This window comes from Pinus tabuliformis, chromosome 4_2, assembly GCF_031772625.1.
Source record: "Pinus tabuliformis cultivar Carrire ecotype Pingquan chromosome 4_2, CPIR1, whole genome shotgun sequence".
Lineage (NCBI taxonomy): Eukaryota > Viridiplantae > Streptophyta > Pinopsida > Pinales > Pinaceae > Pinus > Pinus tabuliformis.
This window is the reverse complement of record NC_142304.1, coordinates 884,239,807-884,250,448: the sequence shown is the minus strand read 5'-3', so window position 1 is coordinate 884,250,448 and position 10,642 is coordinate 884,239,807.

Genomic DNA, 10,642 nt, shown 5'->3' with positions numbered 1-10,642 from the left:
GAACTCACCTTCACCTTCCTCTCCCTTCGAAGTGTTGGAACCTCTCTTGACTCTCTACATCAGTCATACCCTTGCTATTGAAAAAGTTATCTTACCTGCCTCTGTGCGAAATCGCGGTCAAGGCATTACTTTACGACCCTTTGTTGGGACTCCTACAGCAAACGGTCTGAGGTCTAATTTGGACTTCTTACCGTGGAGATTCCCTTGACATGTTGGCAGGTCAAGCACTGTCAACAGTAAGGTATAACAGTGAATACCCCTTTAAGGTGGGGCAGTTCATCACCCACCAACGATTGGGACAATCATGGGTTCCTTAATGATGAATGGGGTCTATATGAGGGACCCTAGGAACCACAATGATGGCCATAATGATAGGGGTAGAGCTCATGTTTGGGTTTCTCCCACGTTCTAAAATTGTATGTCTCAGCCATATTTTCCATTTTATGGGACATTTTCTATTAAGAGTGGCCAAATTATGCTTTTCCTTTTCTTTTAGTTGCATCAACCTCTGGGGCATCGTTCTAGGCCTGAGCTAAAGTGTGGACAAAGGGAGGGGGAGGCTAACTCCTTGTGGATGCAGTGGATAAATGTGGACCCAGATGGGAAGTATGGTGAATGGGGTTATAATTAGTGAAGGGTAGTGACATATATGGTGTCAGGGAGCGACACCACGCAACCAAAATCAGGGTTTCCCATGTAGTGCCACCCCTAAAGCTAGTAGCCAATAAAGGAGATCCCATGGGACTAAGATACAAGGTTAACCATCAAATTGGACAAAGGAGACAAGAGTACAAACCAAGCCCACTCTTTCTGCCAAATCCCCCCACTAATCCATGCCCAAAAGTGTCCATGATAAGTAAACAAAAATACCCAACTGCACAATGGAAATCCATACCTTCGAGATTGGAAGGCCCACCTTCAAACATATGATCATAACAAATAGGCGAGGAATCATAATGGCCAACTTAGGTGGCGGAGATGGTGGCACATCGAGCTATCTAGTGGCTACAAGGGGCTGCTGGCTGTCGGCTAAGGACCATCTAGGAGAAAAAATTTCTCCAATGGATACTTCCCATGGGTGGTGGGTAACATCTAGCTCTAACTGGGACATGATATCTCAAAATAGTGCACAAACGTACTCGAATGGGAAGGTCATGAGAACACCAACAATCTCTTGGGACTGCAGACCTGTTACCTACACATATCAAAGACCAAGCACACGGGGCAACATGTTTTTGTGGCATCTTATGATCACCCATGCTTATATTAGGTTGTAAAAATCAACACTAAATAAAACTTAAATGCAATTCAAATCTAAATGCATCTACTCTAGCTTGATAACATAATGTGACATTAGTTCTAATGCGAAAGTCAGTATGAAATGCATCCTACCCTAACATGCATATTATCTTAAACAAATACTAAGTGTAATCATAGAGCCAGTGCAACCAACATATCATTAGATCAATATAAACATGCATGCCTATATGATTACTCATGCAATATATCCAAAAGTCAATATAGATACAATTTGATGGAGGATAATGCGGGTGGGAGGCAGGAAAATATGACATCCATGTGATGTAGAAAAGAGTCCTAGATGAGGAAAAATATCTCAATATAGAAGTGTGGAACCTTTCTTCTAAGCATGGGATGAAAGATTGAATGTTCAAATCCAAGAACCCCTTGTCACAATCATCGTTATGCGTCATGGATGTCAGAAGGTCATGATGGGAAGGGAAAGAGGATTGAGAAGATAGAGGGGGGGAAAAAATAGGTTGCTTGATGTAATATCCATGAGAGGTAGAGGCGACGATTGTGTGCTCATAATCCTGAGGACATATTTGGGAAAAGGGGACACATTCAATGAGTGGTTCTTTCCTAACATCAAGCTCAAGAAGGGAAAAGAGCTTATGAGAAAGGACAAGGTGAGGGTTAATGGATAATGTAGCTATGTAATGAGTATTTTGAAGAGGGAAAGGGAAAGTAAGGCTTATGTCAATGTCATCATCGGTATCATAAATGGGATCAACTACCTCCAACAGACCCTCTTCATATATGGGAAAACAATGATCCTCCTTCTCAGGGGTGTGAATAAGTATATCATTGTGAGTAGTATCCTAAAGAAAGGGACAATCAATTTCCATTTCGTTGTCAGTATCATAAATGGGTTCACTTTCCAAATGATAGTTTCCCATATCCCATTTTTCCTCATTAATGCACATGAAATTATAAATGTCGTCCTCCCAGGGAGCTACAATATCCATAACTTCAAGAGCCCTTTCTAGAATGAGAGACCCTACTTCATTATGTTCATCCTTATGGACTTCAATGGGGCTTTCATTTATGCCATGCTCATTCCCAACTCCCAAGCTTTCAGTCTGAAGGTCCTCCATGGGATCATGGTCTCCCTTAGGATCATCCCATCCTTCCCCATATCCCTCATCCTCATGAGGGTCCCCCATATTTGAATTTTCTTCAGGGTCACCCTAATCATCCAATTGATTACATTCTATGGGGCTTTGTGGTTGATTATAATATTTTTCATTGACAAGATCAATTAGGATATCAAAGGTACAAGTATGGTAAGCAAGCTCAAAGAGACGATCAGGATGCCACTCATAGGCACACTGCACATTGTATAACTCATTTCTCTTCCACTTACAATATTGAAACATGAAATCCCTATCCTTGTGCTTTATCAAATATTCATAATGCTCAGCACATTGGTCCATGCTTTCTTGCAGATTTTCAAGGTCTTCATGATTAAGTTTATTGAAAGGAAGGCAAAGAGGGATCTATCTTTCACAACAAGCCATTTTTCATGATTTTGCATATTAGGATTAAAATGGAGTTTCCAGGGTGAATCAAAACGCTTTGGCAAATTCTTGCTTCATCCTAAAAATTTTAACCTTGAAGTTCAATGAAGAACTAGGGCTTTGTTCTTCCAATGGAGTTGCCAAAAGATATATCAATGATGTCATAAGGGAAAAAGACACATGTCTCGTGTCCCAAGCAACGACGCCAAAAATGTTACCACTCAAACTCGCATGGATCCTAGGAGGGGTTCATATAGAGCAACTACTAGGTCAAGTGGAAACAATGGAGCAATAGCCCACCGTCACCTCAGCAAAATCTCCTTGCTCTTTACGGAATTTCACTGATCGGAGGAGTCCCAACATCAAGGAAATCACTAGGAGAAATACATCAATGGTGTATAGGTAGTGATTCCAAGAACCTATTCAAGGGAGAGACTAATGATAGGGATTGCTTGATTTAAAATCAAGATGGATGGATTTCTAAGAAGGGATAGGAGGAGACATAGACCTAAGGTTGAGGAGTATCTATTGGTAAGAAGTGCCCAAAACCAAAGAATCCTATAAGAATAGGGTTTCTAAGCAATCCTTGTGAAATTGGAGTGACAAGGTTGTGGAACCAAAAATAAGCCCTAGTGGACCCAAATGAGGTCAAGGGTTTGGGGTGAAACTTCAAACAAATGGACTTGACCAAGCGAGGGAGGAGAAAAGGATCAATGAGATGTGATTTCACTTGGATCTTCAATGCAATGATACTTAATGAAGCCACTAACCAAAGGAAGCCTAGGGAGAAACAATACTTGAGCTAGGGCTTGGGTTAAATTGAAATTCCTTCGTTAGCATGGCTTGAAAATCGAAGGACCTCTCAAGGACATACTAGCACAGCTCTTGACCATTTTTTACTAATTTTGGATGGCTACAATTGATTTCATGTGATGCCCTAGGAAGCCTACTAGGGTAATGGCTTAGAAAAGGAAGAAAAGAGGCGAGAAAGATATTCATTTAGTGATCACCTAGGACTAGAACAGTCCCTGACCTATTGGGAAAATGGAGTCAATATGATTCAATGTTTATAAATGCTTATACCCAAGATTTCCCTAGAAATTTCACATGGCCCTAAAGGCAACAACTAGGTTACTATGAAAATTTATACTTCTTTGATGTTGCAATTGATGACTTATCAATGTAATTATGAACAATCAGATACCCCTAGGATATTTATTCACTATACTTTGCATAAAACATTTGAAAGAGCCCTCACAAAGACAAGATCAACAAATTCTCATTTCACTAATGCAGCTTCATGAGTAAAATTTCTTCATACATTAAACAAATGACAAAATGAGAAACATACCATAAAAAAATAAACTCACAAGTATAGAAAAAATATTCCAATCATTAATAGACAAAAATCGAAGCTCCAAGATAAAATAAAAGCTCTTCCAAACATCAAAATGCATCAAGATTCCAATTCGTCCATCAATAAGGCTAGCGAAATTCTCAAGAAGAGATACAAGTCCAAAACTTAGCAATGATAAAATGAAATGATCATCACATCAATATATATCCTCCCTAAGGGATTCAATTTGCCTAATAAGGCCTAATAATGCCCCAACTAATAAAATAATGTGCAAAATAACATTCCTTGGTGACAAGCCCACCAAGATAGCTCCATAATACAAAAATAAGCCTCCCAAGAGGGAAAAATAATAGATACAATAGGCCGAAGGGCTATTAAAGAGGCCTAATGGAGTCCAATGTGTGCTAAGATGAATGAATGAGCTCCAAACATGGTGATAAAGGGGATGGACCCTTGATATCCAAGCAAATGACTTGTAATGCCCCCAAGTAGCTATGAGGGTACAAAACATCCTCATGGGTCTCCAAATGGATCAAACAAGCTTGCATCCCATCTGTAAGAGCTAGAAGAATGATGGAAGATCTCCCATCGTCTCTTGTGGTGAGACACATCCTCATCTGGGCCCTGGATCAACTACCAAGTGTGTGGTGCAAGAGTGTAGCTGGTTGGGCAAGGTGGTCCAGGTGCATCATCATCGTCAAATAGGTGGAGCACGAGCAAGTAATAAGTGGAACTGAAGGATCCCATGAAGTGGAAATCTACTCTTTGCTATGGTGAAGACCTGTGGCTCCCAACGCTCACCCTATAAATGCCAATATGACCATCTAGAGAGCTTGGACCCCGTATAGGGATACCAAACCTAAGATGAAGACCCACCTGCAATCTTGTATAAGATCCAATGCGTCCCCTGACCTTCCAATACAACCAACCATTAGTGCAATTGAGTAAATGAGTTTACAAATCCTAGAACCAAGTGGACACTTCATGGTGGCCTACCCTTCCATAGTGAGATAAGAGCATACAAGTGTCTCCAAGTGCAAGAAGAAGGTTAACCAAGGACCATAGTAGGTATTTTCAACCTCTAAGGGGGTGACATGTCCTTGGTACATCCATTAAGTGGCAAGTGGCATGTGATATAATGATGGAACAGAGTGGGGCATCAGGGGAAGGCTCCAAGCTACATGCCACAGTACAAGGGTAGCTATAATAAGGGAAACCCACACTTGGGTATAAGAATGTAGGAGGGAGAAATCATGGCACATGAATTATGCTGGCCTTTGTTTTTCCACCCTTCTTCATATGCCTTTTTCTTTTTATTGATTTTTCTTCTATAACTGCTTGGGGCTCCAGGGGGTGAAATCATGATGTGTAATATACAACAATGCATACCCCTTTAAGGTGGGGTAGTTCATCGCCCACCAAGGGTTGGGACAATCATCGATTCCTTAATGATAAAAGGGGCCGGTATGAGGGACCCTAGGAACCAGGGTGATGGCCATAATGGTAGGGGTAGAGCTCATGTTTGGCTTTTTCCCACATGCTAAATGTCCTGACCATCTTTTGAATTTTATGGTACAATTCCTGTTGAGAGTGGGCAAATTATGTTTTTCCTTTTCTTTTAGTTGCATCAACCTTCAGGACATCGTTCCAGGCCTGACTCAAAGTGTGGACAAGGGGAGGGGGAGGCTAACTCCTTGTCGAGCTGGATGGGAAGTATGGTGAATGGGGTTATAATGAGCAGAGGGGAGTGTTATATATGGTGTCGGGGAGCAGCACCATGCAACCAAATCAAGGTTTCCCATGTAGTTCCACCCCTAAAGCTAGTGGCCAATAAAGGAGATCTCATGGTACTAGGATACAAGGTTAAGCAATGAATTGGACAAAGAAGACAAACGTACAAGCCAAGCTCACTCTTTCCATCAAATCCCCCCACTAATCCATGCCACAAAGTGTCCATGATAAGTAAACAGAAATACCCAACTGCATAATGGAAATCCATACTTTTGAGGTTGGAAGGACCACCTTCAAACATATGATCATAACAGATGGGCAAGGAATCATAATAGTTGGATCAAGTGGCATAGATAGTGGCACATCAAGTTATCTAGTGGCTACAAAGGGTTGTTGGCTGCCAATTGAGTACCATCTAGGAGAAAACATTTCTCATATGGATACTACCCATACGTGGTGGGTAACATGATCTTCATAAAGTAAATGATGACTATGTTTGATTTGGTCATTTCTATGGATCTTGGGTTGTGTTAGAATATCATCTCCCTATTTATGTTCTAACTCTAGTAAAGACTAACTAGAAAATCAAACATCTCCTTCGCTATCTTCTCAGTTGCTTGAAGGATCAAATAATACTTTATGGCATCCAAGATCATCTACTTGGCCTTCACTTCATTCATCTTGTTAGCTACTAATTGTCACAAATTTGTAGGCAGAATCATAATACCCTTAATGATATCCTAGAGATCATTTTATTTTAGTGAGTGTAACCTTCACCTTCCATGGTAAGAAATTCAAGGCACCATTCAATCTGTCCTCAAACTAAAGGCTAGTTGATGCCATATTTGAAATATACTACAAAAATTCCCAAATATAAAACTTATCTTAAAATACTCTAACTATTGGTCCTTTGAGAATCTCAATCAGAGAAATTGTCTTTGATACCATGCTAAAATTTCCAAGCCTAGGTGACTAATGTCCTTATGATCTCATTTAAATAATCAATTTTTTTAATTTAATCCAGTGTTGTAGGAACTCCCCCCACCCCCCCCACCCTATGGATCAAAACTCGGCATCGTGAACCATGCAGATATGTGGGCGAACTGCAAATGGAACCGTAAACCGAAATTTCATATTTTTGCTTCATGCAAATCATGGTTCTTCAACATATCGAAACTATGACAGTTCCATTCGTGGTTCTACCATAGTTCCTACACAGTACCGAAAATTGCGTGAATAGTTTCATAGGTGGCTTTTTGTTTTCTTGACCTTTGGTTTAAGTGAGGGCTATGGTGAGTTAAGGGTGAGTTAGGGGGAATGGAGTATGAGGTTAAAAGGCCTCTTCCCCCTCTCTTTTCCTCACTCTTGCATCTTTGGCTTGAGCTTGGAGAAGAGTGAAGAATAGACCTTGGAGAAGAGAGGAGATAGTAAGCTTTTGATATCATATTTGTGAGAGGTTTGAGGATAGATTAAAGGAGAGCTTGGAGGAGCTTGGAAGAGTGAAGAAGGGTTGCCATCTACCTCAAGTTCTCAACTTCTCAAGAGCTAAATAGGTAAGTGAAAACCCTAGTTAACTCCCTCATTCTCTCGTAATTCTTGTTTTACTTTTTCTCATGTCCTACTCTTTCCCGTTCTTTCTTCTTGCTTATTTTATTGCAGGTTGTCCATCTAAAATGGAGTTCTTTTGGATTATCATTCTACTTTTGGTTTTCGTGGTGTTGGTGCGGGTAGGCATAAAAGGAAAGAAATGGAAGAAGAGGATAGCGATCACAGTCATAGTGACCCAATGTATGAGGAGGAGGAAGGGTTTGAAGGGGGAGGTATGAAGAGGGCACTGAAATGTCTGGGGATAAAGTTGCATTGAGGCGTTTGTGGAAATTTGTGACAAAACTGGAGGGGGGGAGAGGTGGTGGAACCTTCGATTTTTTATGCCCTCATGATTATCATGGAGGAAAACCTTATAGTGGTTCATATACTCGTTTGAGGAAGCATCTTTGTGGGGTAATTGACAATGATGAAAATAAGGGTGCCATATGGATCTCAGTTTTCCCTAATGTATTAATAGAGAAAAGGAAAGAATACATCCAAATAGATGAGGTTGCACAAAATAAAAGTAAGAAACAAAAACTTCATTTTGATACAAGTGCAACCTCTATATTTGGTGGCCACAATTCATCTCCTCTTAGTACTTCTCGGACCTTTGGATCTAGAAGAACAATAACATATTTCCTAAATATTGGTGGGAGGGATGATGTGGATGCAAAAGTGGTCCAATTTCTTTGTGCTTGCAGTATACCACTCAATATGCTTCGCTCTCTTTCCTAGCATGTGGTTAAGGCCATCAATGAAGACCCAAAGGATACAAGAGCCCCAATTATGAGAAAGCTAGAACATTGTTATTAGATAGAGAAAAAGCAAAGATTCATAGAAATTTAACACGATTTACAAATGAGTGGGAGGATTGTGGGGTATCCATTATATCAAATGGTTGGACAAATGTTAGAAATCAACATTTCATAAATGTTCTTGGTGATTCTATTAGCGGTGCAGTGCTTCTTACAAGTCACGACTCCTCTTCCATCACTACATCTTCTCAAAACATTGCAGATCTATTGAAAATAGTTAATGATGTTGGTCCTAATAATGTGGTTCAAGTGATCATTGATAATGCAACAAATTGTAAGGGAGCAGGAAAAATCTTTGACCGAACTCATCCATACATATTTTGGTTTGGGTGCTTGGTGCACACATTGAACCTTTCGATGCATAATATTGTGAAGCATAAAGGATGTGAATGGATTAATCAACTATACAATATAGGGAAGAAACTAATTAAATATATCACAAGGCATACAAGGTTCAACTACTTTTATAGCACTTACTCCAAGTTGCAGTTGCCTAAGCTTTCAAAAACTAGATTTGCAAGCTATTGCCTCAGCTTTAGGCACCTAGTGAAGGTGAGACAAGATTTAAGTGTTATGGTGACCTGTGATTCATGGGATGAGATGAGCATTGATGGAGATGGTTCTAATGTAGTGAAGGACACTATTCTTGACAGTTACTTTTGGTCAGGAGTTAAATGTGTTTTGCGATTCACCGAGGCAATTTATTACATGATCAAGTTTGTAGATTTGGATAAACCAATAAATGAGGAGTTGTATGAGAAAATGGATAACATGTTGGGGAAGATTAAAGACATTGTTGAGAGTAGAGATAACACATTGTACACTTGTATTCACGCAAAGGTGGAAAAATCATGGGAAATGCTAAACATTCCATTGCATGCCTTAGCATATGTTCTTCCACCTAAACACTATGATATATCATGGCTTTCAACACTAGCACCTGGTGTGGGGACCAAGAGAAAACCACACCAGGATGCAAAGGTTTTGGCTAGTTATATGAAAGCATTGGATAAATTAGTCCCTGATGAGGAGGAGCGTGACATCATATAGAAACAATTGAGCCACTATATCCTTGCCACTGGTGCATTGGGGACCAATCATGCAATTAAATATTGCGGGAATTTCTCTTCTCTTGAGTGGTGGAACATGAATGGATGTGCTACTCCACACCTACAATGTTTGGGAATACGAGTGCTCTCGTAGGTGGTGAACACTTCTTTTGCAAAGAGGCGTTGGAGCACCTATAGTTGTGACCACAGTGTTAAAAGAAACATGATAAATGTAAATCAGGTAGAGAGTTTGGTTTATGTTCATTGCAACTTTGTAATTGTTGTCCCATTCTTGTGATGAGGCAAAGAAAAATAAAGACTTTAATGTTTGGGACCAAAATCCAAAGGAAGCCAATTTGGAGAATGGTTGTTGCATTTAGAGTAATTGGAAGATTCTCTTATCCAGGATGATTATGATCGTGTTGAGATAGCACCCACATCCAATGCCATGGTCCCCATGTTCCAGTGTTCAATAACAATATTAGGAACTTCATCTTCAGTTCTGTAGCCACCATTTTTTTCACTGCCACCACATGGAGACTCTTGTAGTGGTCATGGTGGTGTAAGGAGAAGAGATTAGTAGATAGGTTCACAGTTCACTACATTTTTTGTCATAGTTTATAGATGATAGATTAGAGTATTAGACTTTAGCGTTGTGAATTTGAAATTTTCAGTCTTCCAAATTCAATGTGTAGTTGGTGGTGGCCAGGTGGCCTATTTTGTAAACATTATTATTTGGTCATGGCTAATGTTGATAGTTTCTAACTTGCTAGATAAGTTATTTGAATATTTTATCTTCTAAATGTCTACTTTCTATTATATACTTAAAGTTTTGATACTTTCAAGTTTATACCTTCTATTATTTGTGATTATGTGATATGCTTAAAAATTTGATGTTTGTTTGTAATTGCTAGAATCTAGATGGTTGATGCTCAAACAATTAATCATTGATGTACTATGGATGTCATATCTATCTTGATTCATGTACAAAAATATATGTTTTCATATATTCTACAACTAATTTGGTATTTTGGATGATGCCATATCTATCTTGATTTATATACAAATATTCATGTTTTCATATATTCTGCAACTAATTTGGTATTTTGGATGAATTTTTTGAATATATATATATATATATATATATATATAATAGACTTTTTTTTAGGCTTTGCTTCAAAAAATTGTCCTCGTGCAACATTGGAAATCAACCAATGCTGAAATTAAATTCAAACCATAGCATTAATCACACAATAGCTGGAAATTAAATAGTAGAATCAT